The following is a 23,644-nucleotide window of genomic DNA, read 5'->3' as shown; positions in this document are numbered from 1 at the left end:
CTCAGTATAGTCTCAACGGCTGCCAAACCCTTCAAACCGAAACGCATTACTGCTTCACGGCAGAAATAGGCAGGGCGGTGATACCTACCCGCGCGGACTCATAAGTGGTCCTACCACCAGTTTTTAGGCAAATTATAATTTTGCGGGTTTCACTTTTATTACACGATGTATTTTTTTCACCGTGGGAGTCAATCGTGAACATTTGTTGAGTACGTATTTCATTAGAAAAATTGGTACCCGCTTGCGGGATTCGAACCCCGGTGCATCGCTTCAACACGAATGCACCGGACGTCTTATCTTTTAGGCCACGACGACTTCTAAACTTCGGAGTTCGGCACTGTAGATATTTGCCGTTATTGCTTGACCAGATCGGAGAAAGTTGGGCGGAAATGCGGGCGTTCCTGGTCTAGTAGGTAAAAAGCTCGGTTCATTGGTATCGAGCTGTCGAAGTCAATTCGTCCGCACGGATAGATACCACTCTCTACCCTATTTATTCCCCAAAGAGACTATGTTTATTTGCTCCGGTGGCTATTCGGAATTTGATCTCCTGGCTTAGACAGAAAAAATACTTCTCATATGACTCATACAATTCTTAAATGGCGTACAAACTAAAGTGTGAAATGTTTTGTGTTAGTGTTTATAAATGCTCACAAACTAGACTTTATTTTTTTTCTTGTAGCACTCTGTATATTGTAGTCAAAAGTAAACAGCAGCAGCAACGTGCCGAAGCTAACCTATTTCTGAACTGTACACAGTGCAACTATAATGTTGCAGCGCTGAAGGTCATAGTTAATAGCACAACAGTAATACATTCCTTCAGTTATTACAAATCATCTCATATTAGTGTAACTAAAATACGAATGATTTGATCTCGTGTTCATTTTATTTATTTAACAAATTTTTAAATATCAAGTTTTGTCAAGTTATCTAACATCTTTGAGATCTCCAACATTTTATGATTTCATTTCTCAGAGTTTATAATGTCAGCAGTGTTAACTAAGAGTAAATGGTAAATACTTACGAAAAAACAGTATTTTATTTTTTTTATTGCTTAGATGGGTGGACGAGCTCACAGCCCACCTGGTGTTAAGTGGTTACTGGAGCCTATAGACATCTACAACGTAAATGCGCCACCCACCTTGAGATATAAGTTCTAAGGTCTCAGTATAGTTACAACGGCTGCCCTACCCTTCAAACCGAAACGCATTATTGCTTCACGGCAGAAATAGGCAGGGTGGTGGTACCTACCCGTGCAGACTCACAAGAGGTCCTACCAGTAACCAGTTTTTACCCCTTTCGTGCAGAATACGATTTCATGTGGATTTATATTGAACGTTGTTTCCAGATCAGTTGAAAATGTCCTTTAAATGAGCTTTGAAAAGATAACTTTAGTGCGCGCCTGGAATTGGTGATCAGTAAGCCGTACACTCATAATATACACATGATCGCCTTCGATCAACGCCAAAAAATATACCAATCGACATATGCTTATAGGTCGTTTTCCGTTTCCCATCGAAGGTAGATGCAAAATCCGAATTGACCTTCCATACTCTACGACACTGTGGCATTGTATACTCGACCCGCTTACAATCATCTCTGTCTAATGCGCATAGTAAAATAATAGTTTTATACTGTGCATTCAGTGTTCAAGGATTTTCAACGGACCCGTTGTTTAGCTTAACTTTGAAATTTTTTCTTTTCACTTTGCACATGCTTTATATTATGAACCCAGACACGATTTTCGTTCGGTTGTCTTAATGAAAATGGAAATCTGTAATTTTGGGCGAAAAAAAAAAACTATTATAGTTTAAATTGGCGAGTGTTACTTGATATTCTTTGTTAAAGAGCTTGTGCCTCTACGCTTGGCTCGAAGCGCCCAAGAGGTTGTAGGATCGAGTTTGGCGAGTTTTTATTAAAAGGTCATCATGATATTTACGTAGTATTTAGTGTCTGAGCACTCAGTTCTAACAATATTTGGATCATATTTATCAAAATTCTTTTTAAAGTTATAGAGTTTCTCTGTACAAAATTGAATCATAGTTTGTAAGATTAGCTTGTATTAAGATTTTGTCACTTCAAAATTTTGCTCTAATTGCTTTGAAGTGAAAATACAGTCATAGCTTAGTGTTTTTTTTATAATATCTCGAACACTTTGGTCATACAAACATTTTTGGTTCGAGGGGCTTAAGTATCAACAAGACTACACTTGTAGAGTTGTTGATAAATATAATTTATGTTACTTTAAACAAACCCCATGCATAGGAAAAGAAGCACAGACCTCATTATAAAATAAACATTGTTTTTTGTTAGTGATGACTGTCTCGAGGGTAAGGACGTTTCTCAAAACCTAATCCTTTATAATAAAGAATGTCATGCGTAATTAAATTTAAACTGATCGTACTTTTCATTCTTTTAAATAAATCTATCCATAACTTCCTATAAAAGCTTTAAACAATTCGGATGTGTGTAATTAGGTGTGACGCCATTTAGACCTAAGATCACCAATACTTAATAATAACTCACACAAGACATCACTTGTTCTAACTGGTTGCTTGTAAGTTTCTAAGTTTGAATTAAAAAAAAAAAATAGATTTTATTTCATAATTTCAAACATAACACATTCACATTCATTATTATAGTTTGTTTTTAATTGTTATTCGATTGTTATGTGTTGTTGTATATAAACAGTTCTAGCAATGTTTATGTTAAAAGAAAACAATAACATTTACTGCTAAGCGGTTAAAATTACGACTATATGTCGAAATTTGACCAACCATAATAAATTACAGTAATGAAAATAGACGCATCGATTTTATATTTCTATTCAAGAATGCACCAGCCTTAAGCCTTCTGCTACGGGCTACGTGTCTACGTTGCTACGACGCTACGACGCTACGTGATCGCTTCAAAGTATTGTATTACCAATTTGGTCACACCATACGTTATTTTTACAAGCTCAATCGCAGTATTTACAAGACCCTCTACAATGTACGAGACTAGTTTTCAAAGTAACAAAATTACATTGGAAGTCTTCCGCTGTAATTGTAATGCGGAAATTGTAGCTTTGGATTTTAATAGTCCGTTGGCTACCATTGACGGAGGTGTTCTAAGAAATTGCCTATTATTATTATTGTTAGAGAAGCTTTTTAATTTTTTTGGAACAAAGATCCTTTTGGAACGATGCAGTGCGGTACCCTAACCGGGAAAAAACGTCCGTAACGTAAGATTTTTATTATTTATGTGTAGTCTTTTTTTTTATTGCTTAGATGGGTGGACGAGCTCTCAGTCCACCTGATGTTAAGTGGTTACTGGAGCCCATAGACATCTACAACGTAAATGCGCCACCCACCTTGAGATATAAGTTCTAAGGTCTCAGTATAGTTACAACGGCTGCCCCACCCTTCAAGCCGAAACGCGTTATTGCTTCACGGCAGAAATAGGCGGGGTGGTGGTGCCTACCCGTGTGGACTCACATGAGGTCCTGCCACCAGTAAAAATCTATCCATCGAACGGCTGTAGTTTTTCTTTAAGCTTAGATCTGACATGAATGATGTTCACAAGACGATAGCGAGTGGTTGGCTTCCTCACAGAAAACATTTGGGCTTAATTAATAAGCTTTAATCTCTTAAAAAATGACCATATTTTCCCGTTAAACTGAATGAGCTTAATTCATCGGACAACGTCACTGTACAACAAGCTCTGTCCATTATTATTAGCTTAATGCGTTCAACGAGCCATGAAAGCTCCGTTCGGGTAATAAAGCACGCGATAAATTTATATTTAAAAAGCTGAAGGTCGCGTCTGTCCGTCGCGGTTTACGAGTATGTGTATCTTTTTCCTTCATTATAACTGTATGCAATATTACTGTGGATTAAAGCTATGTGATTAAAAACGTGATATGTTTGACGATGTGTCAGAAAAAATAATTCTAATGGTTTATATGTACACGAAAAAAGATTTCCGATTCGGGATTAATTTTTCAATGTTTATGGATGCCCTCGATTAATATATTTGATGAGAGAAATTGTCGGGATATTCGAGAATTAAAAAGTGTTGGAATTTCACAATCCAAGAATAAAAGACACACTGAATGTTGAATTTTCTGTATAAAATTGAATCGTTGTTTGTAAGATTAGCCTTGATTTAAGTTTTTGTCACTTCAACATAATTTTGTTCTAATGGCTTTGAAGTGGATTGCAGTCATAATTCAGAGTTTTAATTAGAATTTCTCGAACACTACGGTCATGCCTAGAAAAAACAAATTCCATGCGTGGGAAAAGAAGCACAGGCCTCATCTATGTATATAAAAATGAATTGCTGTTCGTTAGTCGCGCTAAAGCTCGAGAACGGCTGGGCCGATTTGGCTAATTTTGGTCTGATTTATTTGTGGAAGTCCAGAGAAGGTTTAAAAGGTAGATAAATATGAAAATGCTGGGAATTAAATAAAAATAACAATTTTGTTTTCCCTTTGATGCGTCCCCCGTCGGACGGATTCTTTTTAAGTTTATTTTATACAAAAGTTTAGGTCTTTTATTTATCGATTGAGGCACTACAAAGTCTGCCGGGTCAGCGTGTTATAAAATAAATATTTTTTCCTTAAGGTCATTAGTCATTGACGACACTCTCGGGCGCAAGGACGTTTCTCAAAACGTAATCCTTTTCAATAAAGACTGCATATTCTATATGCTTAAGTGGTTATTGGAGCTCATAGACGTCTACGACATAAATGCGCCACCCACCTTGAGATATAAGTTATACGGTCTCAGTATAGTTACAACGGCTGCCCCACCCTTCAAGCCGAAACGCATTACTGCTTCAGGTTTGAAATAGGCGGGGTGGTGGTACCCACCCGCGCGGACTCAAAGACGTCCTACCACCAGTGTAAAGTGATCATATTTTTCATTATTCACGATGAACCTATCCATAACATCCAACACTTAATGTCTAAATATAGTCCGATCCATTTTAAATTGATCACCTAGATTAGGTTTCGTCGTGGCCTAAAGGATAAGACGTCCGGTGCATACGTGTTGAGCGATGCACCGGTGTTCGAATCCCGCAGGCGGGTACCAATTTTTCTAATGAAATACGTACTTAACAAATGTTCACGATTGACTTCCACGGTAAAGGATTAACATCGTCTAATAGAAATAAAACCCGCAAAATTATAATTTGCGTAATTACTGGTGGCAGGACCTCTTGTGAGTCCGCGCGGGTAGGTACCACCGCCCCGCCTATTTTTGCCGTGAGGCAGTAATGCGTTTCGGTCTGAAGGGTAGGGCAGCCGTTGTAACTATACTGAGATCTTAGAACTTATATCTCAAGGTGGGTGACGCATTTACGTTGTAGATGTCTATGGGCTCCAGTAACCACTTAACATCAGGTGGGCTGTGAGCTCGTTCGCCCATCTAAGCAATAAAAAAAAAAAGGTTTGTTATTAGAATGAAAATGTTCAAACAAAAATAGCACGAAAACATTTCTCGAACATTTTGAATACATTGTTCGTGTAACTAGAAATGTTAGTACGTCGATGGTGCGGGTTTGCCAATCGGTCACGTGATACCGTTTGACCCTGAAACGGAAGGTCACACGGAAATAATCTCGCGTTAAAACGTATTGTTTCGTAACTCTGTATGAATTTCGAGTTGAATTCACGCAGCCTTTTGGTCTTGTAATGTCTTTGTCGAAGGTATTCGACGCTGGAATTTCAGTGTTACCGTTCTTGTAGCTCGTTGTGAATGTCTCTCGCACTTATAATACGAAGGAGAATACCTTGGCAGGGAGTCGGGATTTTTTTATTATAGCGTTCTTTGTTGATATATGGAGGAATTGTTCGAGATGATACCGGCATCTCGTTTTTACCATTGCACCGCCCGCCACCGGAGTAGAGTTCATCCGTACTACCTGGAGCCACTGCGGTCATCCACAGTGCGTTTCCAGAGATCTTTTTTGCCACGTACCATCCGGCTATGGAATGAGCTCCCCTCCACGGTGTTTCCCGAGCGCTATGACATGTCCTTCTTCAAACGAGGCTTGTGGAGAGTATTAAGCGGTAGGCAGCGGCTTGGCTCTGCCCCTGGCATTGCTGAAGTCCATGGGCAACGGTAACTACTCACCATCAGGTGGGCCGTATGCTCGTCTGCCTACAAGGGCAATAAAAAAATATAATTTTATTTAAAGTGAATTGTTATAAATACTTAACTTTTTTAAAAAAAATTAATTCTTTAATTTTCATTTATTCACTGTTCGCGTTTTTGTGCTTATGCGTTGTGTTAATGGCAGATTATTTTCATTTTACTTATTTTTAATATACTATGTATGTGTATACGATTTAATATCGCGTTTCTTATTGTTATTTATTATTTTATTTTGACGATGCTTGACAGTTTTCGTGATCACGGATAAAACCAAACAAAAATCAGAAATAATTTAATGCCAATAAAAAAGTCGAGATTAAGCAATTAAAGTACTGTTCATTATTAATGTGTACCAGTCTAGTCTTAGTTTAATTTCATTTAGTGACGAGCAATGAATCGTGACTCGCTAGGGTAATTATAAAATTAATCTAAAGCGTAATAATGTTGGACTTCACTGTGATTATCAGTATTTGTTTGAATTACATCCGAACAAATCTGTACAATATAGTTTTGTATGATGTTTTCTGCTGATAAAAAAATGTTGTGTTTCTTTTATTGCCCTTGTAGGCAGACGAGCATACGGCCCACCTGATGTTGAGTGGTTACCGTCGCCTATGGACTTCAGCGATGCCAGGAGCAGAGCCAAGCCGCTGCCTACCGAGCCAAGCCGCTGCCTACCGTTTTATTTGTAACTGCAATATCATGTTTAGAGGAAGGATGAATGATAGATTGTGGGCAACTAGATAGAGCCTAGATTCGATTCTTTCTAACAGCTTATTCTGCACTGGACAAATGAAGTTCACATACGATTTGAACCGGCCAACATTATAGAGGTTCGATTTCGTAATTCATACCAATAAAGCTGGAAAGTCTCGCATTAGGGAATAAGAATACATTGGTGGATACGTTCGCGGCATTAGAAGTGTTCGGACCGTCGCGCGTACTTGTCGCCTTCGTTGGGTTTTCGAACAATAAAATTATAACGTTACGTTTAAAAATAGCCGGCGGAGTCTAGCGGAGTTACCCGCTCAGCGCTGTGCCAGTTCGAAGGTCTGGAGGCGTGCGGTGCGTCTGCGCAGCGACCGCCGACTGTACAGGTACACCTGTCTCACCTAAACCAATGTCATTATCACTATTATTATAATACGAATAACAAAGCTTCATTCAGCGTCGCAAACGTCTACCTTGGCATTGGAGGCGCGAAAAAAATCCCTAGCTTCTATTTCGTTTTGTGGGTGAGTTACGCTGATCCTAACCGGCACAGTATACCGTATAAATTAAAAATCTCATTACGATTTCGTAATAAAATTTTTACTAAACTATACTAAAATACGAACAGTGAATTTGGAATTTAAATTATTTTTATTGTTCCGTCGCATTTCGATCTAGCCGGTTCATAAGGTTTTCGATAATTTGCAATAAGTGAAAATATGCGTTCGTATTTTAATTATATTTGTGTAATTACAATGACGTTTCCAAAATGTCCAGCGTCCGATTTATTAGAGTAAATTTGAATTCCTTTGGAATCGTAAATAAAGATGATGTTATATTTTTCAGTTTCGTGTGGGTCGCGGGACATTTTGTAATCGTTTTCTCGAACGTCTGCCTTCGCATTATCCAATTCTATTTCTGTGGTGTCAATTTTGGAATACAATGATAATACATATTATCGTTACGTATATTCATTCTGGTGCGTTTGAAATTTGAATTTGAAAATTTTGTCTACATATCCAATTCTATCATTCGTGTACTCGATACAGAGGGCTAATCGATTTTTAGATTTGTATGTATATCTTATACCTTTAAACGAGCAGATCTTGTATATTAATATATATGTATATAATCAGAATCTCGGAAACGGCTCCAATGATTTTCATAAAATTTAGAATATAGGGGATTTCGGGGGCGATAAATCGATCTAGCTGCGATTTATTTTCAGAAAATGTTGTTTTATTCGTGTTTTCAAAAATCAACTCTTCCCGACATCTATTGGCGAATAATAATACTATTTTTCTTAATTGAGGACAGCTAACCAAGATGGCGTTATCAAAAAAAAAAAACAAGCAAAGCTCGGTCATCGTCTAGTAATAGTTAATGCGATAAATGTTGGGGTTTAATATCAAATTGATTTTAAAATTTAAGGGTCTCTTTATAATCCTTCCAATGGGTTTGAGTAACAAATTTGAAAGAAAAAAAAACAGTTTTTATGAAGCACTCTAGGACTTCTATTAATAGTTGAAATGTGTTTAAATATGAGTTCCAGAATTTGAAATATCGAAACTCAAACATTTTCTAAACACGATTCGATTAAATTTAAAATCTATGACTGATATGTGTAAAGTCGTTTTTCCTTTGAACCACTTTTAGAAACGATATGTTTGTATGACGTAAGAAAAGTTAAATTCGATCCGATGTTCCGTACTGGTTTTGATGTATTCTTGGCAAAACCTACCGCTCTTCAATATAATTAACCGTTAATTTATTAAGTTCTGAAGACAAAATTTTAAATTTCACATGTAAAAAAAAAATGTTTTGAAATGATCGCCTGTGATTAAAAACTATTTTAGAACTAGATCCAACAGCATCTACTGGTGACAGTGGATGAGCATTGTATAATCGCTTTACCAGTTGCGTTATACCAATTCGAATTAAGAAAATTATATATTTACTATAATAAGATTATAAAGAGGAAAGATTTGTTTGTTTGTTTGTATTGAATAGGCTCCGAAACTACTAAACCGATTTGAAAAATTCATTCACTGTTTGGAAGCTACACTATTCCCGAGCGACATAGGCTATAATCCTTTTTTTAAAAAAAATATAGGAATCCTTACTGAAACTCCAATAATGTAATCCAAGGTGTAATAAATTACCTAAAATATTCTTTACATCGCGTGCCCTGCGAAAACTATTGATGATAGAATAAAATAATGTACTTACGACTTTGTAGAACACATTATTATTTACAAAAAGTGTCGCGACAGCATATGTCTAACTATTTTATTTATGCCGCTATTCTATCCGCTATTATATCTAACTATTATATATATGTTATTTAAAAAATTATATTTAAAAGATTATCTAATTGTATACTTCTATGATTGGTCGTCTGTGTGATGCCAACTTATTTATGCCGCAATAAGTGTTCTTTTATTTAAAAACATAAAACAACGTCAAATATCATTGAAATTTTTGTTAAATACCCGAGCTGAGTCGGAGCGGGCCGCTTGTTTACTATAAGATTATAGAAACAGACGATGAAATAATATTTATTTGCTAAACGTAAATACTAGTCATTTTTGTAAATTCGAATTTCGCATACCCGCAATAAAAAAAAGGCGCGGCAATGAGATTTGTACGAGGACGATGACCTTGCGCGTCCTTTGATTCTAATTTGCGTTACATTGCTGTTTTCGTGCGCGCTGTTCAAATTACGACATCGCAATGATGCCTGGTCATTTTTGGAAAAGGAAGCTGCCGTTTTAGGGTAGTCTATGTTTAGCGGTTCCTTTTGTTCTTATTGCCTCTGTAGGCAGACGAGCTTAAGGACTATCTAATGATATTGTCGCTTTTGGACGTCAACAATCAGGGCAATCGTCGTCGTGGCCTAAAGGATAAGACGTCCGGTACATTCGTGTTGAGCAATGCACCGGTGTTCGAATCTCAGGCGGGTACCAATTTTTCTAGTGAAATACGTACTTAACAAATGTTCACGATTGTCTTCCACGGTTAAGGACTAATATCGTGTATAAGAATCAAACCAGCAAAACTATAATTTGCGTAATTACTGGTGGTAGAACTCTTGTGAGTCCGCGCGGGTAGGTACCACCACCCTGCCTATTTCTGCCGTGAAGCAGTAATGTGTTTCGGTTTGAAGGTTGGGGCAGTCGTTGTAACTATAATTGAGACCTTAGAACTTATATCTCAAGGTGGGTGGCGCATTTATGTTGTAAATGTCAATGGGCTCCAGTAATTACTTAAAACCAGGTGGGCTGTGAGCTCGTCCACCCATCTAAGCAACTAAAAAAACTCCGCAAGCCACGCCTGACGAAAGACATGTAATAGCTCTTGGGAAATAGTGTGGAGGGGAATTTATTCCGAAGCCGAATGGTACGTGACAGAAAAGATCTGTGAAAACACACTCTGGACACATCGAATGGATGACCCTCCACCTATTTTGGTCGATCGCTCATGGCTGAGTATCGTGATGTGCCCTCCTGTGACCTTTCTTTGTAATTTGTAGCCCCCGTACGTCGGTGAGTAGCATAGGCTAGTACCGAATGGATGATAATACTAATGAAATTCGCTTCAACGAAATCGTCAAAGCTACGTCTCAATTGCGTAATAAGTTTTGATAACGTAACAACAATAAATACAAGACCACTACAGACAGGTGTGTGGGCACATTCACGTGTAAACTTACAGCCCACTTTCATTGCGTACGAGTGCATGGCGAGTATGTACTGCAGTGTTTATAAACATTGGGAATTCGTTTTTACGAGTGGTCCACGAGTCGGATGTAGATGACAGAAACTACCAGACAAGGCGGTCACAGGATATGTTTTTATCTATACGGTTGAGCGATGAAAAATTGTAAGTTGCGATGCTATCCGACGCTATAAAATGCGACTACTTGCATTATACATTACATTTCGGTAGGCAGCAGCTTGGCTCGGCCCCTGGCATTGCTGAAGTCCATGGGCGACGTTAACCACTCGCCATCAGGTGGATGTATGCTCATATGCCGACAAGGACAATAAATCTATATATTAATACGTGTAGCAAAAACTTCGTATCCTTTTTTACGAAATTTGCGCGGACGGAGGAGTATGAAATTTTCCACACTTATAGAGAATATAGAGAAGAAGTGCACAATGCCAATATTTTTTTAAAATAATGCATAAAAGATAAATTAAATCATTACACACACTACATACCATGTATTTGACGCACACACGCATGCATGCTATTTATTGTCAAACTTCTGTTCTTGACGTCTGTTGTCAAATTGAGAATAGATTAAATATTGTTTGCCTTTGTTAATATTTTTTATAGTGTAGTCTTGGCGAAATTTGTGATTATAGAAGTATAAAATACAATCATAATAGTGTACAAACTTACAATTCCAATTAATTATAGTCGAATTTCGACTACTGCGGGACCTCTAGTAAATATATAAATATCGCACGATAGAAGTTTAAGAGAAATGATAAATAACCTAACAATCATTATCTAAGAAGCGCATGTCACATTTATGTAAGTATTCGGTTTGAATATGCATTCGCAAAAAGCACTTTTTCGTTATTACATAAAAATAAAAAAACTTTTTTTAATATTTATCAGACCCTATTTTTTTTTATAAAACCAAAGTTCGTCGAAAGAAAAGCTTGTGTTTGAAGTTCCATTGAAACGTCGTAATTTGTAAATTTCAAAAGACTGATTGATTTCCGTTCTCGAAGATGCCATAGATGTGATGTTTTCATATTCTGTTTATTCCTATACAGTTCGCTTTAGAAGCAGAATTGAAATGGTGGCACTGCGTCAACAGTGCGCTTAAAGACGCTCTTCCTGCTACGTACCTTTAATCTGAAATAAACAGCTTACTAGACGATGACGATGATAGGTTTTTTTTTGATAACGCCATCTTGTTATGTCTTTAAAGCGGTTAGTTGCAAAAATAGTATTATTATTCGCCAATAGATGTCGGGAAGTGTTGATTATTGAAAACACGAATAAAACAACATTTTCTGTAAATAAATCGTAGCTAGATCGATCTATCGCCCCAGGAATCCCCTGTATACTAAATTTTATGAAAATCGTTTGAGTCGTTTACGAGATCCAGATTATATACATACATATTAATATACAAGAATTGCTCGTTTAAGAGTATAAGATTAAGGGATTCTTTTTTTTTAAACAGTTCTGAATGGAGTCTGTCCCGCCAAGAAATAGATATATTTTCGGCAATCATATCGCGACTGATTTAAGTGACATTTTTTCTCTACAGAAGAGCAATTTAAGTTTAAAATTTAAAAAAATAATCGCAAAAAACTTCTTCAGTTATTCGAATGGGGTTAACTTAATTGAAGTTCAATTCAAAATATCGGATTGTTGATACTAATACCAAATAAAACGGACCTTTCATTACAAAGATAGAGGGCCTTAAACCAAATAGCCTCTCACCTCTCGATATGAATCGAAAAAGTGATTTCATGATAAAATTTCATAGTAGAGACAATTTTTTTTTTATTACAGGTATTCTTTCAATATATACAAATATCACAAGGTTATTAGTAGCAAGCTTAAATTTAAAGCTATTACTATTAAACAGACATACTAGATAACCCATTCTATTTTTAAAAAAAACCGATAACTTTCCATTACGGCATCAACTCCTCGCATCATTTTAATTCTTTACGATTTTTGAAAATCTGTATCCTTCCATAATTCCAAATTACACTTTCCAAGAATGTCAGACAAGTGGTTCACCGTAGATTTGTAAATACAACCCGGTTTCACAAGAACGTGGCCACTTAATTTGCCGACCCTACTTTACGGAACAAACACATGAAGGAAAACAACTCTATGTGTATTTCATTTCATCAAATTCAAAAGAACAGTTTTCCAACATTCGTTGGAGAATAAACGTCTCTAATAAAATAAAAATAGCGTTCAAAGAACGGGGAATTCCCTTTTTGATTAAAATTTATCGTTGCAAAAAATCTAAGGTGTTCCCCCCTATGAGTTCATTACCACTTGGCAATGTTTGTAATCACCTGTGTAAGTGACAGGTTGGCGTAACGCCAAATACCCACCGATAGCCGTCCACCGTTCTCTTATGGGGTTCACTAACCATAACTATTTTAAATGATGATTGGCATTACGAGTTTTTCAATTTCTGCCGATAATTTTAGATATGCTTCTTATGTTAGGTTGAGAGCTCGCCACAGACCTTATTTCTGCCACAATTGGCATACAATATTCCAATTAACAGATTAACAGATTTTTTTGCTGTTGCACAAATTTTCTAGATTATCTTATCTAGTTCTGTATGTATTAGGCTTTCATGTTCTTAACCTAAAACATCTTTGAAAGACACGTTGTAATACTATGTTTGGATAATAATAAGAAGTTACTGGTGTGCGCTGAAAGAATAACATCGTGTGATAACAATACTTTCTGCGATTATTTTTTTTGCGTTATTACGAACGTGAATTCATATGTACCGATTTGAAGAAATTGAGACTTTGATACCGTTTCTTACAGTGGGTGGCGGCATTTATGTTGTTTTACCTACAATCTCTGTTAAAGGTTTTCTCTTTTCTCTCTTCTATCTCTTTCCTTGAAAGAATTCTTTCCTTCTCAACTGGTTATAAATGAAAAAAAAAAAAAAAACATAAAAATGATATGATTGTATTGTACACACTACTGATAGATGTTTTGTTACGTTATATAAAATAATTTAATATCGTATCGGAAAATCGAAATTGCTAGTATTCCTGAAATTAATTACTAGTCGATAATCACTTAACATCAGCTAGTCGGAGAGATCTTCGCGTCTGTTGCAATAAAAAATGTAAATCCGCACTTCCGATGTAGTCAGTGCTATTAATTCATTTGTTTTTAATCCAATTGTCCACCTAATAGTAGTAAGGCATGCTATGAGCCGGTTTGGTACCAGCATCTCCTCGAGGTTTGGTCATCAATGTGACTTTGTCACTATCTGTCAATAAGCGCAACCAGTGCTTTACGCTAAACCTATAAATTAATCCTCGTTTTCGGTGCGTCTCTACGTTCGAGATATGCAACTATATATTAGTCAAAATGGTAAAGCGGTAAAGCGTATAGTACTATTATTAAAAAAATGTGAAAATTTGTTGTTCATTTATCACGGAGTTAAATTCTGAATTTATTGCATATACATAATTAATATAATGACATGGAGTACTTCAGAATGAATAAATAATAATAGGCTTAATTGCGTTTGTGTTACATATTTAATAAGAAAACTTTTAAAGCCGTTAATCTGTTTTAAAAGTAACATAAAGAATTTAACAGTAAACAGTATTAATGAACTATACAAAACTGAGCTCTCTTTTTATTCAATGACAGACTTCATTCCATGACACCGAAGAAAATACATTTTTAAAAACTAAAGAGTTTCAAATAATAAAGGTTTTTCTTTACATACATTAGAAAAGTATACATGATATAATATGTTATAATCAACAAAGATTAGATGGAGGGCGAATATTTTCAAGAAAATCATGTTTTTCAAAGAAAAAGCGATAGTCACAATGGAGGATTCCAATAACACTAAAATGAGAGTTTAAAGTTTATTTACATTAAAAAAAGAAAATACAACAGAGTGGACTTTTTTTTTGTAGAATGTCAAATATCAAAATTGAAATGTTACAATTAGGTATTATCAGGTAGGTATTATTTTTATTTAAAGTTTAGAAAGAAATATCTCAATTCTAGTTTTTTGTTAAGTATTGCGAATTGGTTTTTTTTTTAGCTTAGACATAAGATAATAGGCTTTTAAGTGACATAAGTCCGTTTAATTGTTATTAGCGAGTACTACTTATAATAATATATACATACCTACACAAAATTTTAACCGCGTTGTTTCACTGTGTTATAATGTGGATCATGAACATAAACATGTACATTTGACAATCATTGCGCCCGTAAAACATTGTTAGTTTAAATGCGACGTTATTATTAAATTTTAGTATTGAATATTTACCAGTGCGCCGTCTAACTCCGTTTCATAATTTCAGTAAACGGTTTGCCAGCAATAAAATATTGTGTTGACTGCATCAGTGGGTAGCATCATGCACAAAATATGTTATTTATCGCGCTCTATATAAGTAGCTCTTTTGAAGTCGTCATGGCCTAAAGGATAAGACGTCCGGTGAATTCGTGTTGAGCGATGCACCGGTGTTCGAATCTCAGACGGGTACCAATTTTTCTAATGAATTACGTACTCAACAAATGTTCACGATTGACTTCCACGGTGAAGGAATAACATCGTGTAGAAATCGAACCCGCAAAATTATAATTTGCGTAGTTACTGGTACATTTTGAACACCGGTATTATGCCGCATCGCTCGACGATTTCAATATGTGATGTCTATTAAACCTGCTTCGAGTACATAGACATTTACGACGTAAATGCGCCACGCACCTTGAGATATAAGTTCTGAGGTCTCAAGTATAGTTACAACGGCTGTCCCACCCTCTAAACGAAACGCATTACTGCTACACGGCAGAAATAGGCAGGGTGGTGGTACCTACCCGTGCGGACTCACAAGATGTCCTACCATCAGCAGATTCAATTCAATTCACCAATCCAATTAAAATTTCATCTTATTTTACTTGTTACAACATTAATAGAGTTGTTTATTCCGGTAACCATCCAAATCCTCATCTTAATAATTAAACAAAAAACCTTCCTTTAAAGCTGTTTTTTTTTCTAGTTTTTTATTATGTACCTATTAGTGTAAGTCTTGCTACCTCGGTTGGTGTTTAGTGGCTTCTTAAATACATACGTTGAAGTCTTGTATTGAAAATGAAAACTTAGGAAGTCTAGGTAATTGATGATAATATGGCAAGCAAACCTGACACTGTGGTATAAAATATACATTGTCTATGAAAAAGAGGAGTTTTGTTTATGGGTGTATCTGGTTAATCGAAATTAAACCTTTTAACTAAAGTTTAAGACTAAATTAAAACATAGGAAACATCGGAAATAATATTTAATAGTGATAATAAAAAATTGAGAGATTAAATCTTAAAAATAGTTTTAAGTATATTTACGACTTACAAAAATCGAAGAACATAATAATTAAAATCTAATAATAACAACCTAAAGATATACAACGAATAATCTCTTGGAAAAATATGTGCGTTTTTGTACTTGCCGATGAATATAAAGTTTTGGAATGATTTTATCAAAACATAATATAAATACACAATACAATGTGCCCTTTGTTATTCAAAGAACCAGAATACACAATTTATTTTCTAACCTAAAAAGACGAACAAACAAGACAAATAAATTTCGATTATGAACAAATAAAAAGATATTAATTCATAAGTTTACGTGTATTTAGGTTGACATTTAGACCGAAAATAACCAAGAATGTAACGCAGCTAAAATTAAACAAACCGAAATAATTTTGTTCGCGAATGTCCCAACGACCGATGTATGTATGCAAATGATAATAACATTCTGAACATTGAGAAATTATTCCGGTCGTGGCACAAGGCCAGACTTCTAAAATCATAGCCGAAATACAATAACGGATTATCTACGTGTACTCCGTGTAAATTATATTATAATAAGTGAATGTTCTAGACGCGGTGCCGTTAAAAACAATGCATTGGAATCATGTCAAATATTCGTAATGATTTTTTTGTTATATACCGATAATAGTTGAACGAAATTTTGTATTTTTTGTTTCATCCCAGGATCCTTGTAAAATAACTCTAAAGTTAAGAGTATTTTTCTATTTATTCCAGTATAGTTTTACCGAAACTCTAGACCCAAAAAGCTATAACTTAGTGTGACAATTCCCATTGAAATATAAGTTTTGGACGCATCCCGTGTCATTTAAACCGTCCACTCAAACCGTATTCGGCGTTTTTTTTTATTGCCCTTATAGACAGACGACAGACGAGCATACGGCCCACCTGATGGTGGGTGGTTACCGTCGCCCAGGGACTCCAGCAATGCCAGGGGCAGAGCCAAGCCGCTGCCTACCGAAACGCGTGAACTTGATCTGCTATTTGTTAATCAACTATACTGGTATATATTTATTATATTACTAGCTGTACTCGCCCGCTTCGCTGCGCATTTAAAATTAGCATTTTTGTTTATTGTCATTATTATTAGGGAGTCTAACACTCATATAAATATTAGCCTATCCATTAAGTACATGTATTTTCTACATGGATACCAAGTTTCAAGTCAATCGGATGCATGGTTCAGTAGTTATAACGGAACATCCGTAATAATCACTGTAGATTTATATATTAGTATATAAGTAGATTGGAATTTGTTGAGCATATTTTGTTATATTTACCTAGTCAGGTCATAAATTCTGTCACATGTTTAATGTAAAATAATTGAAACAAGTTTATTCATTATGTAACCATTCATATACCAAAATGAACTTAACAAAACATAGATTCTTATGACACTAAAGTTTATTCAAAATGACCTTCGTGATTTTGAATACAGGCCTTCAATCTGCGCGGCCAGTCGTGTATCGCAGCACGAACGAGGTCCATGTAAATATCGGCGGCTGCCTTAATCAAGGATGTCTTGAGTGACTCCAAATTGGGATGAGGCTTTGAGCACGCCTTTTCCTCCAAGTGTTGCCATATCTTGTAATCTAACGGATTCAAATCTGCACTGGAGGAAGGCCAGTCTTCGTGCCGGATGAAGTCGATTTCACGCGCCGCCAGCCAGTCTTGTGTGCTCTTCGCTCTATGAGCTGGCGCCGAATCTTGTTGGTATACCCAGTGCCTATTATTGAACATGGTATGAGAAACAGGTTCCACAAGGTTCGTCAGGACTGTATTTTGATACACAACTGCATTCGTTTTTACACCTTTCTCACAAAAATATACCTCTGCTAAGCCCCAATAAGAAACTCCCAACCATACCATGAGCGAGGATGGAAAATGACCTCGTTGGACACGCGGAATACGGTTGCTCGCTTCTTCACTACTGTGTGCGTACACCTTATAATTTTGTCTGTTGTAGCTCTTCTTCTACGGTAAAAATTTTTTCATCCGAAAAAAGAATTTCCCGATATATTTTTTCCGCGTACCGTTTCAACAAAGCGCGGCATCTCTTCAGTCTCAGGTCCATTAGACGAGCATTCAAACGATGTCCTGTTTTTCTTCGATATGCCCGAAGCCCTAAGTCTTCATTTAACACCCTTTTCACCGTGGTTCTGCTTAACCCCATCTGAAGGGCCAACAGTTTCTGCTTACGTTTGGGATTTCTTTGAATTCGCGCTTTCACAGCTTTTATCACTGCTGGAGTTCTAACAGACCGAGGGCAACCACTTCTTGGCCTGTCATCTACACTAGGGTCTTCATTGTATCATTTGATGGTACGATAAACGAATCTTTTGGTTATATTCAAATTATTCAGTATGTTAAAAATTTGAATTGGCGCGTAACCGCAACGATGCAACGCAATAACTGCAACACGGTCTTCTTTAACCATTCACTCCATATTTAAAAATGAGTAAAATTTTAAAAGTATACATTTTTATTTTCATGAACAATTCGAAATTCGAATTCAATAAACTTTTTTTGTCGCCAGCATTCTAAAAAAAAAGTTTTTACTGTGTGACAATACTTATGACCTGACTAGTTATTTTGTACCAACCTGTCGACATATAAGTGAAAAAGGACGATAGCTTCTTTTCGTATTACTAGATATTTGTTTACTTTGTTATCAAAGGATGTTCATCCCATATCATCTCATCTCATTTCATTTAATTTCATCCCAGTTGATTAATGTCTCAAATTAATCATCTTCATTTCACTTCACTCCATATTATCATTTTTCATAAAATTAAGAATATGAACTAAGATAAGACATGACTTAAATGTCTTAGTTACCAGGTCATAAAATCCCTTAAAAAAATTAATCAAAATAATGTTTCATTATTTTGGAATTCCAAACTAAACGCAGATGAAAGTGGGGGCCACATCTTGTTCTGGCTAAAACGCGATGCAACCTTGACTTATTTTTTCAATGTAAAAATACGAATCATGGACAAGGAAAAATACTGGATCAATTTTATTCGTATGCTTTGAAGTATCAGCATTGAAATTTCGTTTTTAAGACAAGTAATTTTTTTTAATATCAGTTCGTTTTGTATTATAATGTACTATTATATTGTAATGTTATATTGTAGTGTTGACTGATTGGTTGGCACAGTAATTTCGCCCCTGAATGCTGGTCGTGTTTTCGATTTCCACATAGGGCAAACATTCGTGTGATGTACAAAATGATTATTTGCTTAGGTTTTTGATATCTATCTATATATATATATGTGTTTATTTAAATGTATATAAATCTGTATGTTAGTCTCTGTCCATAATACAAGAACTCTCAGATTAGGGCCCGTTGGTTTTATGTTACGGATTACTTATTATTCTTTATTTAGCTTTACCATCTTTTATCTAGTTAAGATTGCGAAGACTACCAGATTAATGATTTAATTGATCGACTTAGAATGCATATATGTTGTAAATGAAGTTAACCGTTGTCCTTCTTAAAAAGAGGCTTGTGGAGAGTATTAAGCGGTAGGCAGTGGCTTGGCTATGCCCCTGGCATTGCTGAAGTCCATGGGCGACGGTAACCACTCACCATCAGGTGAGCTGTATGCTCGTCTGCCTACAAGGGCTATAAAAAAAAATTAATAACAAAGAGATATTGTCGTCATTCAGATCGAGTCTCTGCAATGAATTCCTCCCATCGATCTTTCCGCTGAAATATGATACGTCGCGGAGCTTCGAGCTGTCGTATTAGCTTTTACATTATATTAGTATAGTTGGAGGCGTGTAAGCAGCTGCACTCGACAGCTTAGCCAATGTCCCCACATCGTAGGAAGCAGATTTAGAGAAGTACTGCTCTTGCTAGGGCAGAATTTAGCAGATTCTATGGAGCTAAGGCTCGAGACAGTAAGGCAAAAACTAAGTATATTTATTTAGGACGTCTTGTGAGTCCGCACGGGTAGTTACCGTGCCGTGTTTTGGCCGTGAAGTAGTAATGCATTTCGGTTTGAGGGGCGGGACAGCCGTTGTACTGTTAAAAGTGGGAACTTAGAACTCATGTCGCAAGGTGGGTGGCGGTATTTATGTTGTAGATGTCTATGACCATTTAACCCCATGTGGGCCGTGAGGTCGTCCACCCATTTAAGCAATGAAAAAAAATTTAAATTGTGGCCAATGTACATCTCCCTTTCTTCCCAATACTTTGGCTGTTTTATGAAACAACAACACAGAACATTCGAGAAGTTTCACGTTGTCTAGATGAAGAATTAGGTTGTTTGAAAGGTAAACAAAAGCTGGCAACAGTAATCATGAAGTTACGCGTCTCCACTCACTTACAACTTGATAAACCTAAACGAGAACAAGCCAACTTTCTTATTAAGATTTACTAGGAAACTTTACGGGGGATATTACGTTTTTAAATAATGCTTTGGCGACGTCGTGAAAGATAACAGATGTTAGGCCTTGTAACAAGATGGGTGTTTGTTTAGAAATGGTACTTTTGACGGTAACTCTTAAGTTTTGTAATGAGAACTGATTACGGAGTCCTTTAAGATTTTTTTTCTTGTTTGTTCTAATGGTGTTGTTCTAGTGAGCAACGTATTTTATTGGATTAAGTTTGTCAATGATATATTATAAATTTTTAGGCTTAAAAGCAAATCACATAATCTTCAATATATTAGATGTATAAAAATGAATTGCTGTTCGTTAGTCTCGCTAAAACTCGAAAACGGCTGGACCGATTTGGCTAATTTTGGTCTTGAATTATTTGTGGAAGTCCACAGAAGGTTTAAAAGGTAGATAAATATGAAAATTCTCGTAATTAAATAAAAATACCAATTTTATTTTTCCTTTAATGTGTCCTCCAAAAGTTTAGGTCTTTTATTTATCGGTTGAGGCACTACGAAGTCTGCCGGGTCAGCTAGTCTTCAATATATTTTTTTATCTTTATCAACTATATCTATATTTGAATGCTCTTTCGTTTGTGATTAAGAATAGTATTTCAGCTTAAAAGGCTTTTTTGTTCTAAAAGGTATTTGATTATGCAGGCGGTAAACTGGAATAGGCATAGATAATTAAAAATTAAAATCATTTAAATATTATTATTTTTCATTAATCAATCATTGTTATTCAGTTAGTTTCGGAAAGTTAGTTTGATTTTTTTCATGACACAGCCGTGGTTGGATGTGAAAATGGGTTCTTTAGATGTTGCTTATACTGTACGCGCTGGGTTTCGGGATAAATAAAAATTCTACCGAACCACAGATTAAAACTCTATTTAATTTAAAACACTTAACGAGCACATTAAATTTCTCAATTAACTTCTTCCGCTTCGCTTCAGCTGATCCCTTCGCTATTTCGCTTCCAGTAGTTAGGATTACTCACTGCCTCCGTGTCATCTCTGCAACACTTTTATAGTCGATACGACATCCCTAGAATTATCGAGGATATTCGTGACAAGTTGATTAGTTTCGATATGCGTTTTTTTTTTTTTTTTTTATTGCTTAGATGAGTCGACGAGCTCACAACCCACCTGGTGTTAAGTGGTTACTGGAGCGCCCATAGACATCTACAACGTAAATGCGCCACCCACCTTGAGATATAAGTTCTAAGGTCTCAGTATAGTTACAACAGCTGCCCCACCCTTCAAACCGAAATGCATTACTGCTTCACGGCATAAATAGGCAGGGTGGTGGTACTTACCCGTGCGGACTCACAAGAGGTCCTACCATCAGTAAAGTAAGACGTACGCTTCGTGGAGTAGTTGCGTTAGCTTGCACGACCCAGCATCTCCAATTCCCCCAGTCTTTCGAAATTTGATGAAAAAACTCTATAAAAAAAACACAATAGGTACACTCAAATAAACTAAAAGCTAATCATAAACAAATGCTTATTTAAAAGCTTAACACCGTAAAAAGTAATGGTTTCGTAAACAGAGAGAGACTGCGTTTAGTATGAGTGTTTATTAGATACATGAGTCGTCTATTATCAAAGGTGGCAACCTGTGCATTTGGACAAAAAAATGTTATTGATATGTCAATACAGATTGATTTGAATATAATTGTCTCCTTCAAAGAATACGGTTCAAAACCTGCATTAAATAAAGGTTAATACTTAACCTGTTATTTATCTAAGATGTCGTTCAGAAGAGTTTTGTGACTGCCAATGGAATACAAAGTCAATAATTCGTTTTTCTGATTTACCAGTAATTGTCCAAAAGTCACATTGCCGGCTTTGATACTAGTCGACTCACATACACACATTTCTAGGTTATGAAGTTAGTTGATTCTGTTTTATTTATCTTCGCAATGTTTCCCTGACTGAATCAATATTTTCATTTTGGTTTTTGTTTGGTTTAATAGTGCCTGATACGATGGCTATTTTAAGCGGTATTGTTTGGCAATCATTTTAATTTAAGACTTTATATGCTGCCCAGACTTCACCTTCAAGATTCCAACTGTTAGGTGGCATACACATTGTAGCATTAGTATTTTACTCCACAACTAACATATGTTGACTATTAATTTTGAAAATACGATAATGATACATTTAATTACGTTTTTAAGAAACCTCTATTATATGAGTATGTTATGTAGGTATATTTTATAGATATTAAGTAAATGAAGTTTATAAATATGTCAGAGAAACCACAATTAATAACACCATCGCCAGACATCATATGGGTGAATAGGGTGATCGAGCTAAGGGAAATATTGAGTACACCAAACACGTTTGTTTTCTTAGAACAATTTAAAAATCATCTTTTGACGTCAGTCAACGAAAACGAATGACAGTTCTTAGGACGGAGGCACCGCTCTTCAAGAAGGCTGGTTGGTAAGTGTGTAATGGCGTCTATGCGCCTCCATCGGCTAGGCTCTGTCGTAGCATGAAGTTAGCAGAGTTCCGACGATACCACAATCGTGCTGCCATCTCTCGGGAATCGTGCTGCGTTTCGTTTAGCTACCAAACTAATGACCGTCTCCGACAAATATAATGCTACTAAACTAGTCACATTGTCCAAACCTGAGAACGAATTTCCGCATATGATATTCTTGTTAGGGTCTAGTTAACTGTTGAACTCAGTTGAACTGGTGGTGGGACCTCTTGTGAGTCCGCGCGGGTAGGTACCACCGCCCTGCCTATTTCTGCCGTGAAGCAGTAATGCGTTTCGGTTTGAAGGGTGGGGCAGCCGTTGTAACTATACTGAGATCTTTAGAACTTATATCTCAAGGTGGGTGGCGCATTTACGTTGTAGATGTCCATGGGCTCCAGTAACCACTTAACACCAGGTGGGCTGTGAGCTCGTCCAACCATCTAAGCAATAAAAAAAAAAACTGCATGGTAGTCTGCGTACCAACATCGTAAAAACCCCTCCGACATTTTGTCTTAACACGAACGATATTGCCAAGACCTTGAGTTTGAAAAATACGAACATAGATAGCATTATATCATAGTGTATATATAATCTTTAAGAAAACAAAATGGAGTAATTCGACGCAAGCAGACCTCTCTGTACGTTGTAAAAATCACCGTAAATTAATATTAATCCTTTTCCGAGCTAAAAAAAATAAAATGAACGTCGAACAAATGTTCCGTATAACACGAGGTCTTGTTTATTTTTTCTATGTAACGCAAACCTCGATAGGTCACGATCGAAGCGAGTTTTTGCATCTTTCCAAAACAAATATTCATCAAGATTG

General features: G+C 36.1%; 1 protein-coding gene across 2 annotated transcripts in view; it reads left to right on the top strand.

Annotated features, from left to right (window-relative positions):
- Positions 1-6,891: 6,891 nt before the first annotated feature.
- The window catches only part of LOC101737167 (paternally-expressed gene 3 protein), a 34,648-nt gene continuing 17,895 nt past the window's right edge, over positions 6,892-23,644 (top strand). The window contains exon 1 of one of the 2 annotated variants that reach the window (XM_004931315.5): positions 6,892-7,234. The gene's annotated coding sequence lies outside the window, so the exon portion shown is untranslated. Of the gene's footprint in view, positions 7,373-23,644 lie in introns of both variants that reach the window. The other variant, XM_062669421.1, reaches the window with a different exon arrangement.

This window comes from Bombyx mori, chromosome 7 (genome assembly GCF_030269925.1).
Source record: "Bombyx mori chromosome 7, ASM3026992v2".
Taxonomy (NCBI): domain Eukaryota; kingdom Metazoa; phylum Arthropoda; class Insecta; order Lepidoptera; family Bombycidae; genus Bombyx; species Bombyx mori.
Note: the sequence above shows the minus strand (reverse complement) of the source record. Positions and strands in the feature narration are given on the sequence as shown.